At 41.0% G+C, this 23885-nt stretch overlaps 2 pseudogenes across 1 annotated transcript; both read right to left on the bottom strand.

The window, feature by feature from the left end:
* LOC110054725 (uncharacterized) overlaps positions 1-23885 on the bottom strand; it is a 534050-nt pseudogene that overhangs the window by 197229 nt on the left and 312936 nt on the right.
* LOC149103353 (uncharacterized) lies at positions 1378-19094 on the bottom strand (annotated as a pseudogene). Its single transcript, XR_016202028.1, has 21 exons — positions 18595-19094; positions 16087-16187; positions 15725-15811; positions 14872-14948; positions 11846-12008; positions 11649-11758; positions 11047-11137; positions 10331-10582; positions 9854-9930; positions 9357-9467; positions 8957-9071; positions 7674-8781; positions 7157-7222; positions 6887-6959; positions 6731-6768; positions 6363-6523; positions 4551-4643; positions 3978-4069; positions 3491-3647; positions 2314-3364; positions 1378-1806 (listed from the first exon to the last, which is right to left on the bottom strand). The product of XR_016202028.1 is annotated as an uncharacterized LOC149103353 (transcript).

Here is a 23885-nt window from a genome sequence, read left to right on the forward strand (position 1 = left end):
GGGCCTCGGAGTAGGGTGTCTTCCAGCCTCGCTAGTAAGCTTAGAATTTTTCGAAAAGTTTCCATATTTCGTCAGTCAAAGTAATGAATGTACCTTAAAATTCGTATGAAAACGAAATTCCGTGAGCTGCATTTTTGGCGACGTAGCACGCTTCACAAAATCGGTGAATTTTTGCCTTTCTGATCACGGTCGGCAACCTCAGTTCGGCCAAAATTCAATTTTGGCTCGTAGCAAAGAAGAAATAAGGAATTGGAAAATAATAAATTGCTCTTTATATATATATGTGTCAAACCCTTTTCACTGACAGAAAATGAAGGAAAATTATTTTAGGTCCCGAAGTCGAGTTGACCGCTTTTAGCGGGACTACCACTTAAGCTTTAATCTGAGAGAATAAAAGACGGCTGATTCACATGGTTCCAGTAACAAGGATCAAATAGTCTCGCAAGGCATAATGGCTTACAGATGAGCGAAAACGGAGAACATTGCCTTCCCTATATACAGTAGTTTGAGGCCTTACTAGAAAGAACATTAGCTTAGTGTGCAGATTAAGAGTGTCATATGTCTACAGTGGCCCACAACCGTCACGGCTAAAGAAATAACCTCACGGCGAAAGTAGAAGACTCACGGCAAAAGAAATAACATCACGGCAAAAAGAATAACCTCACGGCCAAAAAAAAAAAACCTCATGGCAAAAAGAGTAACCTCACGGCAAAAAGAAATAACCTCACGGTGAAAAGAATAACCTCACGGCAAAAGAAATAGCTTCACGCCAAAACTAAAAGACTCACGGCAAATAGATAAAGGACAAAAAGACTCACGGTGAGGTTGCCGTGAGGATATTTCCTTTGCCGTGAGTCTTTTTGTTTTGCCGTGAGACTTTTACTTTTACCGCGAGTCTTCTTGTTTTGCCGTGAAGTTATTTCTTTTGCCGTGAGGTTATTCTTTTTGCCGTGACAGTTGTAGGCCACCGTATATATCAGATACTGGAGACTTTTACAGAAGGGTGTTTGCAAGACAAACTAGATATCAAGAGAATATTAAGCTATTCCTACATCGCACTGGAAATAGAAAGTTTAAAATTGCAGAGAGTGAACCAGCCGATTAAATCTAAGGGAATATTTTAAAGGTGTCAGTCAGTCGTTTGTGTGCTTTTGACAGTCCTATTATCTCAACTGCAAATGATTTTAGTGACCTTATATGACCACCAGGTGACACATAGGATTGAGACAATTATTGATGGAAAATAGGGAAAAAGAAAGACCTTGATAGAGGCATCAAGGATAACAAGGAGGGAAGTATAAATGACAATATATCCGCATACATGTATATATATATATATATTTTTTATAATAACGGCATTCAGGGTTTTATTCACCCTTCTCTGTGGAAATTTTATAATTGTTAAATAAATATGCAACGAACAGTCAAAACCGAGTAACAAGTTCCATGTCTTTTACCTACGTCGCAGTTTTAAAAACAGCAAAACATGCAATTTATATCGTCCTCTCGTTTTGGGAAGAACAATTGTAAAATTTGAAAACAGAGGGGATCATAGCATTCGAGCAAGCTCTGTTGAAGGAGGGGTGGAGTGGAGGGGTAGAAGCTCGAGTAGGGGCTGGGGGGGGGGGGGGTAGGAGCTCCCTCACTCCACCCTTACTCCAATAGATCTTCCTCGCAGGCTTATGGCATCACCAAAGTCCCAACGTTCATGTTGTAGTATTCATGACAGCAATGCACGTATGTTGTCCGCATTTTTGCGGCATTTTCTGATCCTTCTGTCTTGTTCTTTCAACAAGTGTTCGACTTCTAAGGAAGAAAACATGAAGTGTCAATGCCATCATACATAGGGTGCATGGAAGCAGATACAAAAAAGAAAGCCAAATAATAACAACAACCAAAATAGAACAAGCACAAAAAATTAAAAATTTAACTGGTGGAATACTAACAAAAAGAGCACATTGTTTTGTTTTTTTTTTTTCAATAAATTTAGATTATGGAAGAGGTTTTTTTGAAACTCATTTATAATTCATCAAGTTTAAACCAAGGAACATCTTGTGCTCGCCGTTATGCGTCTTGCATATTCTATCAATTTGTTATAAAACTTGTTCTTCGCCATGGCCTAATTTTCCCATAAATGAATGCCTTCTCCTAGCTTGTTATCTTCGAATTTCCCATAAATGCATGGTCATGTAACCCTATGAACAGAGAACAATATCCTTATCTGATTATTGCATGGGACAGAACCATTCTCAACCTCATGGTTTATTTTAAGAGTTAAACATGAAAATGTGCCTATGTACAAGGCATGCATACCTCTGTTTTTCTTGGTGAGTTGCTGTCCAGTTTGTGCAAGAGATTGCAAGATCATCTCTGCGCGTCCGTAAGCTGGTTCGTTTGCTGAGGGATTTGTCTTTATGGGCGCTTATACTGGAACGAAAGGTACAAAAGCTCTCTCATCTAGTTTCCTTGAAGTCAGGTCTTCTTGTTTTCTGTGACCGTACGAATCCCGCGCAGAATTCGTATCGCTACCTCGTTTTCTGACTTTCACGTTCTGGGGAACTGGGCGCGAGTGTTTCTTTGATGAAGACACAGTGTCAGACATTTGACTTGAACTCGGCTGACTACTGGTTACCGAGGACGCATTTGACGTCGGATTCCAAGAATGAGCCGTGTTCAAGACTTCCCGTGAAATTACAGGGTCTGCAGTAGACGTTGAATGGTCGATTAAGAGCGACGTGACATCAGAGTTATCGCTTTGAATCGATAAAGACAGTGGTGAAGGTGGCCTGTGAAATATTTGAGAATGTTCACTAAGTGCGTCGCTGCTGGCAGCACTGTCTTTCTTCGGAGATGAACTGTGCAGCGGAAGAGCAAAGTCATTAACATCCTCGCTGACGTCGTCGAGTTCGTAACTGGTGCTTAATCTCGAATTTAAATCTGTTGACGAAGCGGCTTCTTCTCTGTCAAATTCACGTTTGTAGTCACTAGAAACAACAGGTTTAGGGCGCAGGATTCGCTCGTTTTGGGTTGTATTTCGATGCTTTCTCTCAGACCGTTCATCGCCTTGTCTTTTGCCTTTAGTCATTGGATCACAATTTTCCTTTCCAGGGTCCACCTCAGAAGCGATGTTTCTCCGACCCTTTGTCCTAGATTCCGGTTCTTCAGGGTGTACAGGGCCATCATCCAACAGTGCTCGCTCAGTAGGAGGCCCGTGGGACGTAAACGCAGTAGTCGGAGTCTTGCCAGGGGTCCCATTTTGAGACACATGAGCTTGAAAACTTGTGATCAGGCTTCATACTTCATGTAATAACGTCTTCAGGTCCTCTGTAACTTCGTCGTTCTTTCTTGAAGAAGCTTCACTTGCCTGTAGATTTAAAACGCAGATAAGAATTTACGGGCACAAAAACGATTTAGTACAAATCTTTATTCACTAAACGCATAGTCCCACCAATAGCCACGAGAGAAACTAACACAGCAACAGAATCCTTACCTCCCTGGACTTTCCACCTTGTGTTAGGTGCCCAGTCTCCAACTCCGCCACTTCGGGCTGTGAGCCTTGGGAAAGAGGTAGAACCGACTGTGGCAAAGCGCTCTTTTGAGGGAACATAACATTGCTGAAATTCGCTTGAGTCGCCAGCGGAGGCCATCTAGAGGTAACAAGTAAATAACACAAGATAGAACAAGAACAGAAGTTACTGGGAAATCGCATTTTTTTTCTCCAGATTGTTCTAACGGTGGAAATGTTGCCCACGCGAAATCCACGTGACGATCACACCCTGAATAATAATAAGTATTATTAATAACATTGTTTTAATTATTTTTTGGCACCCTCCAGTAGTCTGCATCTTTCAGAGTATTGCGTGACGAGAACTGTTGTGCAATGATCCAAACAACGTTTGGCTCTTGCAGTCGGCAATGAATTAAAGAAACTAGACTTCACTTCCTGGTCACAGAACAAATACGTGCAAGATCCATACCTAAATCCAGTGTTCAGTTTTGTCAAAAGCTCAACCAGCGATGCAGCTTCTGGCCTGAGTGAAAGAGGAGCCTTTGAAGTCCGCTCAAGTTCCTTGAATAACAAACCAATCAATGATTTCAATTACATGCTGTAAAGTGTGTTTCGATATAAAAGCTCCCAGATCCTATTTTACCAATCTCGTTCTCAAGGCCGCGTTCTTTTTAGTTAGGACCAACAAATTGAGACCCCTGGGAGAAATCGGAAGATGAGCCATCATTAGACACAGCGGTTACTCTCAATACGCGTCTTTAGAAGCCGTTATTTGACTTGAACGAAAATCGGTTGAAAATCAACTGGAACCAGGATTTTCTGGTTTTGGCTTTTTATTAGCACAGAGCGTCGTACGTTCGGTCTCCGCTGACCGAAAACGCGCGAGCTCTGGGAACGAGATTGCCATTTGTCCCGCATGCAACGCTAGGTAACGTGAAATCTGAATCCAGCTTACACTGGTTAAAATTACAGGTACTGTAGTAGAATTCTACTAGAATACTGATCAAATATACTTCGGTCCGATTCGCACTTCATGGCGTACCTTAACTTCGAGCGAGTGCTTCAGTTTTAGCCTGGCCATCTCTTGTTCCATCTTCTCGATCACACCTTGCGAGTCGGCGTGTTTGAGAGCAGCCTTCGAAAAGAAAGACGTATATTATATAAAGACGTCTATATCTCCAAACGACTTTGGAAATATAAAGTTTTACTTGACTTCTTCAAAATGTCAATTCCCTGACTTTTCCCTGTCCTTGAAGAAATTTTCTTCCCCTGACCATTTCACAACCTTGATATGCGATTGAATGAGCGATGTTGCTATCCATTACTCATTATCCATCTGTTTGAAAGGTAGAAGACAGTGGAACTTGTCGGAACCGAACTCCCTTAGTTCTAGAATGTGTTCGCTTATGGCAGTGTAAGATCCAAGTGTAACATTTTTTCTATTATTCGTTCTTGCGTAATTTGTTTTTCCTTTGCGTACGCAAATTAGTTTATACTTCTTTTCGTCCTTTTGTTTGGTCTTTTTTTTGCGTCAATTTAGGTGTTTATTCCTTTTTGTCAGTTTTCGCGCCCTCGTTAGCGTTTCTTTGCTGTTTCATCTTCATTAGCGCCTTTCTAAGTTTCTATAGTTTTTATTTTCCGCATGTTCTAGCGTATTTTCCATATCATAGCTTTGCAGTACAGTTTTGGGGCAGTTCATTTTGGTCCGCGCTTAGCGCAGTTCTATTTAGCTTTCGTGCTAGTCTCTTCGCGTCATTCGCAGTCCGTTTCACAACAGTTTTCTCTGGCCGAAACAATTTTCAACCCACGCTGTTTGTATCCACGCTATTTGCATCTACGCCGCTCGTATGCACACTCTTTGTACCACGCCGTTTTGATTTGTGGAGTTGTTTATTAAAGGCCAAGAGAGTTTTTTACGCTTATTGCAGTTTCAGGCAGGTTAAATATACAATCAAACCTGTATTAAACGGACCCCCTTGGGACCCTCACTAGTGTCCGCTTAATACAGGCCGTCCCCTCTAAGCAGGTTCTAATACATTGTGCAATAATAATTAATTATTAACCCTTTTGTAACTCAGTGTAACACAGTGTAAGATCGAAGACTGCTCATAGCACAATGTCCAGTCAGTCAATGCATCAATCTTGAATAATCTATTTAGCTTTAGAAACATCGCTGAACAATGTTAAAGGAGTCTAAGCTGAGCTTTCAGAAGTAAAAAGCCCTGGAAGTGTCTGCTTATTGCAGGTTTTTTTTGCAACAAAATGGCTTAATATTGGCGTCCGCGTCCGCTTAACATAGGTGTCCGCTGAATGCAGGTTTATTTCACGGTAAATATAGGAAGAAAAGTTTGGGACTCTAACTGGTGTCCACTTAATAGAGGGTGTCCGCTTAATGTGGGGTCCGCTTAAGACAGGTTTCACTGTATCTGTTGTTCTATGTGGCTGGCACCGTGGGAGGGGCGGTTGCCTCATGGTTAGTACGCTTCACTCCGGATTGAGCGCTCTGGGTTCGAGCCCCGGCAGGGGATATTGTGTTGTGTTGTGCTGTGTTCTTGGGCAAGACATTTTCGCGTGTATAAATCGATCCCGGCGAATTTAATGCTGGGGGTAGTCGTGAGATAGACTAGCGTCCCATCCAGGGGGGAGAACAAATACCCCTAGTCACTTCATGCTACTGAAACCGCAGTTAAGTGCCGGCCTGATGGGCCGCTTGGCTCGTATGCAGACAGGAACAGGTATGCAGGGAACATCACCAGTTTTCTATTTATGGAAGGGGTCCATCTACTGGAATTCAGAAGTAATTGTAAATTACGAACATGGGCGTCCACAGCCATTCATTGGTTTATTATCGCACCTTTTCAAGCGCTTGCTCCATGTGGTTAATCTGCTTTTTGTATTCATCATTCTGTTCTCGGATCGTTCGCAGCTCGAATTTTAGCTGGTCTCGCTCAACTGTCAGTTGTTTAACCGTTCCCGACAATTCGCTGCTTCTCCTCTCGTAATAGCGTGCGTCTTAAAGCAACAGAGAAACCAGTGAGAGAACTAAAAGTTGAGTTATCGCCGATCCAATAGTCAAGCCTGCAAATGCATGTACAGCTCAGCTCGGTGTAGCACGAAAATTCATCATTATTATCATCATCATTCCTTTTCATCCCGGGAAGGGAGAGCATATCATTCATGGTATCCACCGGTAACAGTATTCAATAAAATTGTTTCCTACCTTGGAAGCTGTATTTAGACTCTCTGTCAACCAATGGATTCTATAAAAAAGATAATGACACGACAGTTTTTGCAAGCAGTCACTGAAGCGTGACAGAATAACGTAAAATCACACTCATAACTCTGGCTGATAATATGATTATATCAATGCCAACTTACTTGTTTTGTAAGGCGTCCAGTTCTCCACGTTTCGCGGTCACTTCTTGTTGCATGGCTCCAGCCACTCGAACAGCTGCAATGTAAGTACAATATTATAAGAGCCTTTAGCTTTAGGCAAATGTCATAGTCTAAAAAGTGCTGATATTGCTGCAAAGTTGGCTCTTTTGAAAACAAAGCAAACAATACTATAATGATAATGAGTTGTTCTACATGAAGCCCAAAGTGAGAGCGCCCAGCAATATTAAGCTGCGACTTATGCAGATGACGTACCTTTGCCACTCATGCCGCCCTTTGTCTTCAGTAATTTTCGCGTCAAAGTTAAATCTTGTTCCGAACCTTGTAAACCAACGGAGAAATACATGTGCAGAAGGGCAGTGAAATGTTGACATACAGAATTTTCTCCAAATCCAGGAAATGCCAATGAAAGTAAATGTGCAAACAACAACAACATCGAAAAAAGATATCACAGGAGATAAACCAGGAAGCAAAAACGGAAGACCGCGAATAGTTCTTACTTTTCTTTTACAGATCCTCGGGAAGGAAGCGATAGAGCAAGCAGAGAAAAGGACAACTTCCCCTTGTTACTCTCTCTTTTGATTTTTACTCAATGACAAGTATACGAAATAAAATATCTAAAGCTCCTACCAGTCAAATGTAAAGAGACTAGGATTGTGACTCGAGAATATTGAGTTTGTTTAAGAATGATGTATTTTATCTCTGGCTACCTGTAGGTACCATACTGCTGGTGACGGCAAGGGCATTTGAGAAAGTATTACTGATTATATACCTTTTAGTCGAGAGAGCAATTTACTGATCTCTTTCTCGCGTTCTCCGTGTTTTCCTTCAACCAGAGAACTCAACGAGCCATTCTCGTCCTTCAACTTCGTCACCTCAATTTGCCGCAGCTTTAGCTCCGCCATGATGTTACTTCGTTCCTCCATCAAGGCGTGTAATTCTTCTTGTTTAATTTGTAAACTGTTTGACACGGAGTTTTTCTCTTCTTCCAACTCCTTGACTCGCTTATCCTTGGCTCTCAATTTCTTGGCCAATATTTCACGATGACTTTTCATTTCCTCCACCTCGCCGATTCTTTCTTCCAACGTTCGTATTAACTGTTCTCTCTCTCGTTGAAGCGAATCACCCGTTTGGCTATTCCTCTCCAGAATTTCTGCCAGATTAGTCCCCTGCGCTTGAAAGGTCGCTATTGTCCTCTCCCTTTCATTGAGCTGAGTCTGAAGTTTTTCAACACAGTTCTCAGCTTCTACCAAGCCTTTAGATTTTAATTCTAAGGATTTTGTTAATTCTTCGACTTGCTTGTGCAAATTGGAAACACCGCGGTGTGTTTTCTCAAGTTCCTCAGCTAAACGAATTTTCTCCTCTCTTACAACATTCATTTCCTTAGTTCTCAGTTCTAAATCGTTCTTCAGTTTGACGTTTTCCTCTTGTTCTTTGGCTAATTCGAGTCTTTTATTTTCTAAATCCGCTGTCAAGGTTGAAATATTTTGATTTGACTTAGTGAGCTCGTTTAAAATGCCATCGAGCCGAGCGTTTGCTCTCTCTCTTTCCTGATTAAGCGCCTTTTCCAGTTCAATTTCCCTCAGTCGCGCACTCTCTTCGCGTATGTCTTTCACTAACATTTCCTTCTCTGCGACATTGGCTCTTAAATTGTTCGCTTCTTCGCTGTACTTTTCCTGAAGAATAGTCAACTCTTTGCTTAGTTCTTCGTTCTTTTTCTCTGCTACTTGTCGAAGTTTTTCCATTGCAATGAGTTTGTCGTTCAGCGCAATAACGTTTGCTTGTTCCTGTGAAACTCGAGCGAGTAAGTTTTGTTTCTCGTCTTTTACGACTTGAAGTTCGGCTGTCAATTCACGAACAGAAAGTTCCAGTTCTTTGGACTAAACGAAAAATAAAAGAACCACTATAATTCTCGCAAGGGTTAAAGTTAAAATATAGTATCACGCTGGACTGAAAGCGTCTGAATGATCCAGCAACAGACAAATATACAAATATGCCAGTTATCTGTTTTCATGTGACTGAAACCGCTGAGAATCAAGATAAAAGGGTACCCACCTTAGTTTGAAATTGCTCCGTGCTTTCGTTACTTGATTTTTTGGACTTTTCAAGCTCTAGCTCAAGCCAGTTCACTTTGTCTTCCATAGCGGACACTTCTGTTTGGTGTTGCTCTCTGAGTAATAACACATTATAAATGATAGCAAAAATGAAAGAAGGAAAGATCGACAGGGCATAAAGTATTTCCCACCGGCGCGTAGTCGCGGAAAATAGCGGTTGGTTAACATTGTGGGACACGATAACGAAAGCACTTTAATTCCTGCAGTGAATAATCGTGTCTGTATGTACAATATAGTCTACACCTAGGCAAGGTGAATTTTAATGTAAAAAATATATATATTAATTTAGTTATAAGCACTGAGCGAATAACAATGTGTGAGTCGACAGAAACGCCACGGACCTGAGTTTGTCTGTTTCTTGTTGTAAAGTCTCCAGCTCTTTTTTAACAAGCGTTATCTTGTTAGCTGAAGATTCTAACGCTTGGCCATGCTCCTCCTCCAACTTTGAGATCCTAAAGTTAGTAGTAGAAAAATCAATGAGAAGGTATATGTCTTAACTTAAAATTCAATTCCACATTAAATTACACTCGGATCACCTTTATGAAAAAAATGTCCGTAAGGAGTGATTGCCCCGGTGATAAAAGTTCTGAAAGGAACTGTTAATTCTATTCAGAACTAAATATAAATGTACCTTACCCTATTGTTACTCCTGGGTTCAGATCATAAACCAATAAATTTGGTATCTGAATACTATATAGCCTACCCGACAATTTTCTTTCGTTTTTTAACTCCTTCCTCCATTTTCTTTTTGTCTTTTTCAGCACCCTCTAGGTCCACCCCTCAATTATTTTCACTTGTCTTATCCGTTTCAGATCAAATGATTGGAACATTCTCTTACTTCACCTTGAATTCTCACTGCATTTCGTCTTGTTTCTTATCCGTTTGTTCTCTACTGCTCTTGAGCCCTGCCTCAACCTGCCACAAGCACAAAATATTGAAGGTAAAATGCCAAATTGAAAGATTGTTTCAGACTGATATGGAAGTCTTTTAAGCTGTCATGGGCAAATCTAAACTATGAAAGGAGGTCCTTATTATTTGAAAGCGAGCAGCCTTTTGTCTCCGTGTCAAAACGAGTCTTCGTGCGAAACTATTCTTACCCCTAAAGGTTCATTTCCAGGCAAATCAAACTCATTTCCATGTGACAGGTTTTGCACGAGCACTAGTTTTAAAACAGAGGCACAAGCGAACTCGGAAATGCCTATTGTTCAGGTTCTTTGCTCATGTTAGCTTCCTTGATGAACACATACATGCCATGTAATATCTAGGTGTATACAATCAGTGTAAGTTACAAAACATTCCGCAACCAGCTCTTTACCCCATCCAGCTTTGACTGTAGTGTCTTCTTCTCGTTATCATCCTCAAAAGGACACTTTTGGAGGATTTCAATAAGCGCGTCACCGATCTGAGTCACAGAAACATTGCTCTCCAGTGCACTAGTTACTAAGCCTGAACGAAATCTTCTCTTTTCCTCCTCGAGTGATATGCGCTTTATTTTGTCAAAGAAAGACTTGTGACCAGCTAAGTCTTTTTCGAGTTCGCTCACACTGGATTCCATGGAATTTAAGTCCTGAAATAAAGTAAGAAAAAGTTCATTATATTGAAGGTTATATACAGTGTATAGCATTTCAGCGTTCGGCTCACCTTTGAGTCACGCACGTGAGCGGCGAAGAGCAAAGCGATCCGGCGGGAAGGAGTCTGGTGAAGAGGCGTCTCGCGGCTTCGCGCTAAGGGCTACGCCGCGCGCGCTTGTGCTCCAACGTGAGCCTGCTCCCAGGCTATTCGAGTGAGCCAGCATGTGAACGCACGTGAAAATCACTTTTAACTGATCTTGCGAAGAATGAGTGGCACACTCGTACTCTATGAATCAAGTCCCCAACGACGAAACAGTCATTAAAAATGCACCTACACGTACATGACTGATGTTTCTTAACAGGACTTGCAAAAACCCGCCTCATAACAAAATGCAGGTCTCAGAAGAAACGAGACTGTCAATTTTCATTGAGCAATAAAGTGTACCACTGCTGAACACACCTTGTCCTTTGCATCTATGATCTGTTGTTGTTTTCCTAGTCCAGCTTCCAGTTGATGAATTAACTGTAATTGACCCGCGGCTTCGTTTTCTCTGAACAATAGATACATTTCATAAAAGCAACAAAGGAGGTTAAATGTATTACTTTTAACAAAAGACCAATTTACTGAATTATATGTAGATTCCTTTCGATCTTTCAAGCCCGGCCTTTATCATAAAGGCCGGGCTTGAAAGTCGTGTCATGCCTCAGCAGACATTTTCGCAGCTGCGTTGGTTTTTGCGTACATTATACAATTTATTCCAGAGGAAGAATGGCTGTCATGCCGGCTAAGTCACGAAAATTGCATGTCTGTTATGTATCTCAGATGGCAATGACTTCTCATTTACAAACATAATGTGATCTGATTAAATCATTTTTTTAAAATCAATTACATTTCAAAAATAATAGCACAATAAAGGAATTTCACATTTGGTGAAATCATCACTTCATTGAGCTTCAAATTCCTCGCATCTTTTTCAGTTTTGGCCACAAAGGTTTGAAGACAAACTCACATGTAATGTAATATAATGTAATATTTTCTTTTTACAATGAACATTTTTTTACCTGAGGGCAAGAACGTGATCCCTTCCTGCCACAGTTTCTTTCAAGCGATTTTCTAACTCACTGACCACCTCTCTGTAATATGCATCTTGCTTTGCGCAAAGCTCTGTGGTCTGTAAGGAGATACATGTGGAAATTGCTAAATTTAGAGTTTGAGATATCATGCCTTTCAAAAATAAGAATCCCACTGACATAATTACCATTTTTAACTTTCTTTTCAAATCCTCCATCTGAGCATTGGATTCTCAAAGACCAAACTCTGTTCCAATGTTTCCAAATCCTGAAACCGGGTACCCAACAGTCCTGGTACCCAAACCTCCAGTTCGAAGAGGTCCACCACCATAAGTGGAGCTAATACTGGGACTGAGGTGAGAAATTACAGAGTCATCACTGTGTCACTTAATTTCCTTTAGTGGATTAGACAGCAGACAGTATACTGTGTGTACAACGTAGCCCTTTTGAGGAGCAGGGAGGTTAAGAGCTCCTGAGGGTGCCAGACAATTATCAAAGAGTGTTCTCAAGTATGGCTTAGCTCAGTTCAAGGGGTTCATTCACTTTTTTTGTACTTACAGCTCAACTCTCGCCTTGTGATCACCCTGCTAATATGGACACCCACTATTATGAACAGAAGCTACATCCCCAGTTGACGCTACAGTAAAATGTACAGAAATGACTCCCCCTAATACAGTGTCTCACTATTGCAGAATTTTGGACACTTGTTTTTTGTTTTTCTCTTGTTACAATGAACAACTTGAATGACATAATTATTCTGCAGTCTTGTAGTAATAATTATTACTAGTTTGTACACTATTTTGACCCATATTATGAACTGGAGTAAATATTTACTACACATTATAGGCAACTGGAATTAAGAGTATAGCAGTACATGTATCAGTGACACTTTATAAGCGAATATTGTCATTTTTATTGCACCCTGCTCTTGCGGACTCGCACTACTATGGACACCAATTGACAGCCTAGCAGGTGTCCCTACTAATGAGAGTTGACTGTACATGTACACATGGGCAATTCCACTATCACGGAGATTACATTCAGACTCAATTTTGAAACTTTAATTTAGCACAGAAAGAGTATAAAAAGGAGTTGTCCAGTTTTCCATTTATGAACATGTTTGTGCCTACTGACATGTCAATTGGGCTGCACAATTTTTCCAGTTGACTAATTTGTATTGGTATCACCCAACTAGTGGACTAATGCAAATCCTGCATTTTAATTGGCTACGCTACTAGAGGACTATTAGTAATAGTCCTTGAGTAGCAAAACTGGTGCGATCGAGCGTGACGCTTTCTTTCGTTTTATTCCCAAATAAATATTTCTTCAACTTGCATTTGTTAACATTATTGTTGCCTTTTCTGTCCGACTAGTTGGGTGATACTAAAACAATCAAACAAGTAAAACAATAGCCTCATGGGCTATTGACCCGTAGCCCTTGCGGGCTACGGGTCTAATTGTTAATGAGAGATATAGAGCGAAAAAACACTGTTGCGGACGTTACATAAAAAACAACCACAATTTTCCTGTGAAGTATCAGGGGGTTTTGTATGAACTGTTCAAAATATATGCAGTTTAGTGGTTGTGTGACCCAACAAGGCTGATTTCATTTGAACTGACATTCACAATTTTGCAAGGGTATTTGAACTTAAACGTCGTGGACGTTACACTGTGTGAATCATTGCCAAGTATAGAAAACAAATGAGCTTTTCTGTATAGTTCTCAGTCATGTAAGGCAAGATAGGCAAACACTTTATGTCATTTTGAATGAAACTGGTTGGCCCTTCATGTAAAAACCCTGAAATATCACAGCACAGTTTGGGGGAAACAACACGCTTTTTACATCAAGTATAACCTGCATTTGAGCCCGCTTTTGGCATTCTGAGCCTGGAAACTTACGTTGGTCACCAGAATACAGAGTTGGCACAACTATTTATTATTGGCCTAGACAAAGGAAACAAAAGGGTCCTCTTTTCAAACATTTCTGTGGGAAAAAAACTCTTGAAAGTAATAGGATACATAAAAGGGTTTAAGAATTGTTAAAAATGACTATGTTCATCAGAATGGCAGAACCTCTTCTATTGTTGAAATTTCAGAATAGTTAACAACCCACTTGAAAGTTGCTGTCTTTGTCAAAATGTTTATTAGGCAAACTAGAGCAAATCTAGAAGGACATATGGTCTTGTGGTGTAATGGAATAGCTTTTAAGAACCATTTCAAAATGTTTTTCCTTAACTTCAAGTAGTTTAACGTCCACGATGTAACATCCAGAACAATGTTTTGCTGCCATTATTTTAAAAATGTTGTTGTTTACCAGAGATTTCTTTTTACCAAAGTGTTTCTATTGGATATCTAGCTGTGTGACAAGAATGGTTTTAAAATCTTTCTGGTTGTTACTTTGGAAAAGAAAAAAGATTGTTAAAGCATTGCGGACATTATGTCGGTGACAAAACTTTTTTTTTTATGTACATCTTTTTTTTTAAAAAGTTCAGGGTGAATTTTATATCACTCATGTATTAACTCCAGTGAGGGACTTTTTCTGATACAAGTGTCCCTTATATTTTCCAAGTTTGATACAGCAAGTTAAAAAATTTACTTCTTGCCTGTTGTTTGCTTTGGGGACCCCCCCCCCCCCTGATAACATGTCACAAGGGAGCTGAAATTTATTTTTCTGTGTACTTTAACTTGTCCATAATGTAGAACAGGGTATAATTTCATGTGCAACTGCTTTTCAAAGTCTGGATTCTGACATCACTCATGTGGAATTGCCCATATACATGTACAGCTTTGCTGACCAAAGCTGTCCTGAAAAAAGGAAACAACAATACACACATGTTTACGAGGTATGAAATAATGCTGAAAGGTACAATGCTTTATGGGTAGTGTTGGTTCACTGTTGTTAGATCAGAGTTGAGTTCACAGTGCTTCAGCTGAAAGGAAAGGAAAGATGAAAGCATGACTTGTACTAATGCTATTTTCACCTATCAAGCTGAAACACAGAAACTGCAAACTTCAATGATGAAATAAAAACCACTACTACCCGTAGCAGAAGTTCCTAGATCTACTGTTATAATGGCCATGCATGCTTTTATGCTTTCATACTTTTGTGCGACAACATGTCTCAATATAGCTGCTAATAATTTGTACTCAATATACATTCTGCTAATTATTAACAGCACACGCTGTACAGTATCTAATGACTGTATGAACTTACTAGTTACCAGAGGGTTTAGTCCTGGCATGGAAATCGGTTTGTTGTGAAATGCCAGAAAACAGATCTTTCTCCTTGTGCTGTTAACATGAGAATAACATCAGTGTTTTCAGTAGTGTTATATATCACAGAACATACCGAGAACTAACTTGCATACTCTTGAAGTCCAGGGTTTTTTCACATGAGCTACTGGGCTGTCGTTAAGGGCCGTCACCCATTACACTGTTATAGCTGAGTATGCTACAAAATGTAGATGGGTCCCTGTCATTACAGGTGAACTTGCTGCCTGTTGTTGGTAAAATTCACCAAATAATCAACAAGTTTGTTACTGGTGAGGTAGGGCTCGAAAAAAAGTGCCGTCCTGTTGTCCAAGACAAGTAGATTTTCTTGGGCAAGTAACTTTTCATTCTCACTTGCACCAAGGGTAAGGGCCCAGGCAAGTCGTTTGCAAACAAAATCATTAAAAGTGCAAACTAAGACTTGCCCAGGGTTAGCAAATTTTGAGTGCTACTTGTCCCAAGGGTAAGCTGGAATTCAAGGTTTTTTTGAGCCCTGTGAAGCTTAAGATCAAGGTGACAGGTGACTCAAAATATGGCCCAATGACAGTCTTTCATGACTTCCATTGCAACCATGTTGTGCATGTATATATACATGCATGTAGTAGTTATCCGATTTCAGAAGCACCTACAAATAGGTAAAATTGTTGATAAATATACATTTAATGCAAGGAAGTCCTACAGTTCCCACTGATAGAAGGTCTTGTATTGTATTGTGTTGACTATTGTATTACATTTTTCCAGACCATGTGTATTGCTTGGCCTGGTCATTGTCAACCCTTTCGTCAAAATTAACTTACTTCCATGTTTTCAAGATCGACTCTGAGTTGGTCAACCTCACTGGCCTTTGATATCAGGTGTCCTTGAAGGTCTTTGATAGCACCAGACTACAATGCATGAGATGAATGGATAGAGAAAATCATTTGTGTGATACAAATAAACTTCATGGAGTTTCTTTAAATTACATTAATAGAAAACAGAATAGATAGTGAATAGCGTAGCCAATCAGAGAATGGCATTCATGATAGAACACTAGTTGATTTAACCTAAAACTTGATAGAAACACAGAACATGTTTTCTATTTCTGAAATAAAATTATCGAAACTACAAAAATATTTGTAAGTTTAAGATAACTGGATGTTGACATTCCTTCATTACATACAAACACTTTATCCACTTGTCGGCTGACTTGAATTCTTATCACGCTGTCAAGGTCTTCTGGTGCTCTTTCAATTCCAGCAGGATTGGCCGGCCTTTGAGTAGCTGATTAAAACAAAAGGAGAAAACCAAAAAATTGACAGGGCTCGAAAAAAGGACCGTCTGGTCGTCTGGGACAAGCAGATTTTCCTGTTGGACAAGTAACTTTTCATTCTCACTTGCCTGATGGAAAAGGGCAAGTCATCTGCCAACTAAATTAAAAAAATAATAAACTAAGACTTTGCCCAGGGGAAGCGAAATTTGAGAGCTAATTGTCCGAAGGGCAAGCTGGGAATCATTTTTTTTTCAAGCCATGATTGAAAGAAGGAATAGTCACGAAATGGCTTGCAGATACATTAAGGTGTGTCCACTTTGGCCTGGGTTGCACCAGAGCCAATTTTGTCTGTATAAGTACTAAATCTGTCAACAAGTAGCGTAAAATACGTGCCACCCCCAGTTTCAAAAACTTACCAAATTTTTGGGGATTGCCAAAATTTTGTCAGTCTTCGAAGAAGCCGAAGTGCTGCCTTGGAGGTTTCCAAATTTTGGCAAAGCAAACAGTTTTGTTTTTTAACCATTAAATTGTCATATTTTTTAAAACATGTCTGGATAAAATTATGGCGAGAAAATAACTTTGACAGCTACATGTAGTCCAGTTTGGCGTGTGCGATGGTGGGACAATATCATTTTTTACCCGGTCCGTCTGACACTTTTTACAGTTGTTTCAATGCAAACGAGGAATATGAGTGGCGTATTTATCCAAATTCTTGTGACTTGCACCCTGAACATGGTTACTGGCAGCAACTTGAAGAGATGGCTTCAGCTAGACAATCTTCTTTGATTGCAAGTGGCGCAAGCAACAACACAAATGCACAAGTCCAGCAAAACTGCACGTCCAATTAATGGGCCGAAAATCACGAGTTGCTGAAGAGGGGAGAGTCAAGAACATGCAGAGTAAAGAAAAATCTGGGAAGAGTTAATTGAGAAAGATAGATCTTATGACGTATATTTCAATCAGGAACGTTTTGGTTCCAACATGTTGGTCTAATGTGAGCACTGCCAAAATTTGGAACTTTTTGCCAATTTTTTTGCCACGCCAAAAATTGGAAATATTTGAATTCGCTCTAGTGTGACCCGGCCCTTTGTGAAAGAAATTTGTGTTAATACAATATCAGGGAGAGAGGTGAAGAGGATAAGAAAGTAAGCAGTTACAGCGCAGAAACACTGTCCTGATAATCATGTACTGAACAGTGGACAATTAAACTAGCACGATTGTTAAACTAAGTGGTATTTGCAAAATATTTTTAAAAAGGTAGAATTGAAATTTTAGGATCATAACAGAGTAAAGATTTCTTTTCTGCTCTCCAAACGTTAAAGGTAAATGATTGAGTTCATATTGTTATGACCAAATCAATGCCAAGAAGTGGCAAATTATGCCATCACCCAAACAGAGGAAATAATTATTAATGCAATTAAAGTAAAAACCTTACCAAAACTAGACCAAGGCCTGGTCCAAACACTGCTCCACTCATGTGCCGAGCCAAACTTGATAAAGTTTGACTTTAGAGTGACTTTGAGCAACCGCTGGTTCAGACGGCGTACTTGCATTGAACTTAATTCAGGAAGCCAGTGGTAACAATTTTCGACGAGAAAATATGCGTTCTGAATTCAAGAACTCTGTCCAAATAGAAAAGCTGTGATTAACATTTCGCTGTTATAGCAACATTTAGGGAAGCAAATTCAAACTCAAGGTTCAGTGTTTGTATTTAGACAGATTTTCTCCCGGTTAATTTGACTTGTTAAGGGGAAATCTCATAAGCTGGGCTATTATCACGAAAAAAGGCAAAAAATGAATTTGCACTAAAGGAACTCACTTATACAGTCCCGTTTCTCATAAATCGAAGACATACTGGTATATTTGTTGTCTTTATTTTTAACGACGACTTTGAGCTTCATGCATGACTGGTCTCACCACTAAATTTTGAGCCAATCACGAGTCCCATTATATCAAAAGTACATTACAGTAATTTACAGCTGTATGCATTAGGTTCGACACTTGAGGAGAACGCCGTATGAATCAGCTGCCGCTCCAACGTCGCATAATGCGACAGACCCTGCCGAATTTAATGTTGTTTGCCGCACCATTTAACCTAACCTGCCTGATTCAAACTGATTCAAACGCCGCTCTTCTGCCGTACTTAACTCATCAGTTAGGTTCGGCGCGTGAATGGAGCGGCGTTTGGAACGGGCCTAACAATTCTAGCAACAGACTCTTTACTACGCTGCCTGAACGAGACGCCATACCAGGTGAGCCATGTGTAATAGTTCTAAAAGTAGTCTCAACCTGCAACCTCAGGCATGTACGCGTTTGTCAAAGTGTATATACGTTTAAGTTTGCGACATACATGTACTTGTCCGACAAGAACTCATCGATATATCGCGCAAACGATTAAACAGACTGCATTATACTTACCAACGCCGTCAGTTGTAACAGAAGCAGAAGAAAACGGAAAATGAGCGTTCGATTCCGCAGTCACAGTAACATCAGTCGGCTTCTGTCCGATTTTTGGCGGTCGTAACAAAGGCGAAGGTATGTTAGGGATGTTGGGAATATCGGAGCCCAAACGATATGGATAAGCTGAGGAGTTATTGCGTCCTCCTCGGACGTCTCCACCTCCCTCCTTGCTGGTTCCGGTTGATGTCGTTTCCACCGGTAAAGTGACAGAAGCAGTTAGGGACGGTTTCGTTATAAGCTTATCTGTTGTATTCGAAGCAGCCATTGCATTCCAACCGATAAAAAAGCGGTGGACTGGTCTAAGGTGTGAAGCTTATGTACAATGTCACTCGTGCCATAGGCAAAGTTAAGCACTGAAGGTTGCTCCAACGTCTTTTTCCCTTGCAATCACCAGGAGAATTTGAACTCTATTCAAAATACACTTCGTCCGCCATTTTGTAACCGTCATTCGGATGAACGATAAGAACTGGGAACAACAACATCTTGGCTAGCTCCAGATTTCTACCAACCGACCGAAAAGGCGCGGCAAAACAAAGACATCGTTCCAAGGGTCCTGGGGCCCGTTTCTCGAAAGCCACGGAAACTTTTCGGGCCCGTAAAGCCATTTTCAGTTCGTCTGTATCTAAAAACAGAGAAGTGCACACGCCTGAAACTTCTTGTATGAAGGGAACTGTAACATATTCGCACGTGAGAATTAGCACCTATTGTATATTATATTTTGTGTACGCATATTTAAGTAGGATAGCACATTATGTAAATGTAGAAAGCACACACATCCACGCGGTGTGTATGAACAAGAAGAATAAACCTATTCGACAACACACTACATGGTGGCAGCGTTTTACAAGAATAATTTTATAGAGTTAAATCAAGAGAGACCAGCAGAAGCGAATTATGGCAACAGCAACGTCTTTTGCGTCACCACAGATGAACTGGGACGCTCCTGATCCGATAACTGCATTCGCAAGATTCAAACAAAAATGTCAACTTATGTTCTCAAGCGTTCTCAAAGACGCCGATGACGAAGAAAAAGTGAGCTATATTTTACTCTGGTCGGGTGAAAAAGGCCTGGATTTATACAACAGTTGGACATTCACAAAGGAGGAAGACAGGAAAAAGCCTGCCATTATTTTCGAACGGTTCGAGAATCAATTGGAACCGAAGACGAGTCATCGAATTCACAGATACACACTACAAGGAATGCGACAAGAACAAGGTGAGCCAGTGGATGATTTTATCTCAAGATTAAAAAATCTAGCAGCAAAATGTCAATTTCGCGACAATGCCGAAGTCGAAGACAGAGTTTTGGATCAGCTCATTTGGGGGTCAAGAAATCCCGATGTCCAGAAGTCTCTCATAAGCCGAGACAAATCATTGACGCTTATAGCCGCTATTGAGACTGCAAGAAGCTACGAAGCGACAAGTAAACACATGAAGACACTGGCAGGAAGTAGCGAAAGCCATCAAGAGGATAGAAGTATAGATGCCATTTATAAAGAACAAGAAAGGGAATCCTGTAACAACTGCGGAAAACAACACCCGAGGAACAAATGTCCAGCCTACGGTACATTATGTCGAAAATGCGGCAAAGCTAATCATTGGCAATCTGTCTGCCGATCCAGCAAACGGAGACAACTTAACCAAGGAAGAAAACCGGCCTTCAAAAAAGTTATTCACACGATTGAAGACAGGGGCGACGAGGAAAATGATGAAATTCTGACAATCAGTACCATCGAGGTTAACACCATAGAAGACACGCAACATTCGACACACGACACACGCGATGAAGTCTTTGCAACACTTGAGATAACTCAGCCAGAAAAGAAGCGGAAAATTAATCTCCAATGCAAGGTAGACACAGGTGCACAGAGCAATGTTTTGCCTATCAGGCTACTTCGCATAATCGCCCCAGAGAAGTTTGACGACAAAGGAAACCCCAGACCAGAAGCACTGGAAAAGAATGAAGCCGTCCTTTCAGCATATGGTGGCTCTGTAATTAAGCAGCTTGGCACTATAAACATCCCTTGCAAGTACAAAGAGAAGAAGATTAACTGCATTTTCTACGTCACAGACACTTCAGGGCCAGCTATTCTAGGTCTAAAAGCGTGCACTGCTCTAAAACTGGTCACCCTACACTGTACACTAAGAACAAATCAATTAGACCAGGCTAATTTAACTCGCAGTGTCAATGCCCCAGCTCAAAATTCGGGTACTTGCAAGAAAAGCTCGAGTTACATTGGAAGTCATGTACCACTGGAAGAGCGGCCATCAATCACAAGTAAACAAAGAGCTGATGGAGATGTACCCAGAATGTTTCAATGGCACAGTTGGATGTTTTGACGACTATACGTATCACATCACACTGGATCCTGAAGTACCACCGGTGGTCCATGCACCTCGCAAAGTGCCCATAGAGTTGAAAGATAAATTACAAGCCGAATTACGTGAGATGGAGAGTCAAGATATCATTGCAAAAGTAACGCAACCTACAGATTGGGTTAACTCCCTGGTTATTAGAGAAAAAGAAAATGGGCGACTCCGTTTATGCCTCGATCCTAAGGACCTGAATAAGGCGATCAAAAGAGAACATCATCCCATACCCACTCTAGAGGAAATCACACCCAAATTAGCAGGAGCAAAGCTTTTTAGCAAGCTCGACGCTCGCAATGGCTATTGAAATGTCAAACTAGATGTGAAATCCTCGTATCTGACAACCTTTAATACACCATTTGGTCGATACCGTTTCCTCAGGATGCCGTTTGGCCTACGAATGAGTCAAGATATCTTCCAATTCAAGATTGATGAGACGTATCGTGATTGCCAGGGAGCCATTGGCATTGCAGATGACGTCACAGTCTATGGAAAGAACGACCAAGAGCATGATTTACACCTACACGAAACCATGGAACGTACCAGAAAGGCTGGCATCAAGCTCAATGACGAGAAGTGCGTTATCAAAACAAAGGAGTGCAATTTCTTTGGTATGCTTTACACACCAGACGGCGTCAAGCCCAGCCCAGATAAAGTCAGAGCCATAGAAAATTTAGAACCGCCCAAAGACAAGAAGGAGCTTCACACCTTTTTGGGGATGGCAACTTACATGAGCTCATTCATCCCCAATCTAGCTGACCACACTGCCCCCTTAAGAAACCTCTTAAAGGAGAACGTTGACTTTGCATGGAATCCATCACATTCGAAAGCCTTTGAGAAGGTGAAGTCACTGATATGTACCACAACGACCCTGGCGTACTATGACAGAAATGAACCAGTTGTCCTTCACGTTGACGCATCAATTAAGGGCTTGGGCGCAGCTCTCTTCCAAAAAAACAAGCCAATAGCCTTTGCATCGAAAGCACTTACGCCTGCGGAGACCAGATATGCTAACATCGAACGGGAACTATTAGCCGTGGTCTATGGCTGCGAAAAATTCCATTCGTACCTCTATGGAAGATCGTTTGTGGTTAAAACAGACCATCGCCCCCTAGAACAGATCCATAAGAAGAACCTGATGCAAGCACCTCCACGCCTTCAAAGAATGCTATTGCGTCTACAACCCTACGACTGCGTTATCAAATATCTTCCAGGGAAAGAAATGGTTACAGCCGATGCCCTGTCACGCCTTTCGCCGTTGGATGAATTTGAAGTATCAGACATGAATGTGAAAGTTCACCACCTAATCAGAATCACCCCAGCTAAAATAGAGGAGTTCAAAGAGGAAACTGCAAAAGATGAAACCCTGCAGCTTCTATCTCGTCAGGTTATACAAGGTTGGCCCGATAGTGGGAAGAAAATTGTTCCGGCGCTAAAACCGTACTGGCCCCTACGAGATGACATATCAGTAGAAGATGGGCTGATACTTCTTGGAAGCCGTGTTATAGTACCTGAATCCTTGAAAGGCAACATCTTGCAGCAAATCCACAGAGGGCACTTTGGTATAGAAAAATGCAAACTACGAGCAAAATCCAGTGTTTATTGGCCAAGCGTATACAAAGAAATAGAAAACCTTGTAAATTCATGTTGCGTTTGCCAGAAGTACCACAATTCTCAACAAAAGGAGCCTATGATACCATCAGAGATCCCTTCAAGACCATGGCAAACATTGAGCGCAGACCTGTTCTACGTCCAACAGTCGTGGTTCCTCATAGTTGTCGACTACTATTCCAAGTTCCCATTTGCCAAGAAGCTTCACAACCTCACAACCGGAGCCGTTGTTAATGAGATGAAAATGCTATTCGCAGAAAATGGAATCCCAGAATCTCTTCAATGCGACAACGGTACTCAGTTTACATCCGGCGAGTTCCAACAGCTGGCAAGCCAATATGGCTTTGCAATTGTGACATCATCTCCCCATTACCCACGTGGCCATGGGTTCGTTGAACGCCAAGTCCAAACGGTTAAGAAGACGATCCTAAAATGCAGAGAAACAAAAGAAGACATAGATCTAGCCCTGTTAGCTCTACGAACAACGCCCCTGAGTTCCAATACACCATCACCGGCTGAATTACTGAATGGCCGAGTATTCAAATCCACACTTCCTGGTAAGATCCAGCCATCAAAGAACCAAGAAGAAGTTAGAAATTGGCTTAAAGCGAGACAAGACAACCAATGCTACTATTACAACAGGCACACCAAAGAACTCCCTGAACTACACAGGGACCAAGCCATCTATGTACAAGATCCCGTGAGAAAGACATAGAATCCTGCTAGAGTCATAGATCAGGGAGAGACCCCTCGCTCGTATCTTATAGAAACTGGAACTGGTGCTCAACTACGAAGAAATAGAATCCATCTCAGACCAAATAATGCTTCCAACAACTTAGCAAACAACTTGTCGAATTGCATTCCTCAAGGAAGTATGACTGCACAATCTTCAAGCGCCAATCCACGAGAGTCCACCACAGCAGGCAATTCAGCAAACAACCCATCGAGTGGCAATTTGATTATACGGCCCTCAAGCGCCAACCCACAATGTCCCACCTTAACAGAAGCCGAGAAAGGACCAAGAAAATCTCGCGCGGGACGTGAAATCCGAGCACCGGAAAGACTTAATCTCTGACGCTTGCTTTAGTAGTTATTATTAGCATGATACATGAACACTAGACAGAAAATCCCTATATATTCTAATTTTATTCATTGTCAACGTATATACAAGATACGTGTACCTGAGACATTGGCCCGAATGAATATTTTGTTTTTGTTTGTTTTCATTTCAACTAACATAGTTTTTTAAGAGAAGGGGATGTAACATA

Source organism: Orbicella faveolata, unplaced genomic scaffold, assembly GCF_042242905.1.
Source record: "Orbicella faveolata isolate gen_17 unplaced genomic scaffold, um_ofav_v1 contig_35, whole genome shotgun sequence".
NCBI lineage: Eukaryota > Metazoa > Cnidaria > Anthozoa > Scleractinia > Merulinidae > Orbicella > Orbicella faveolata.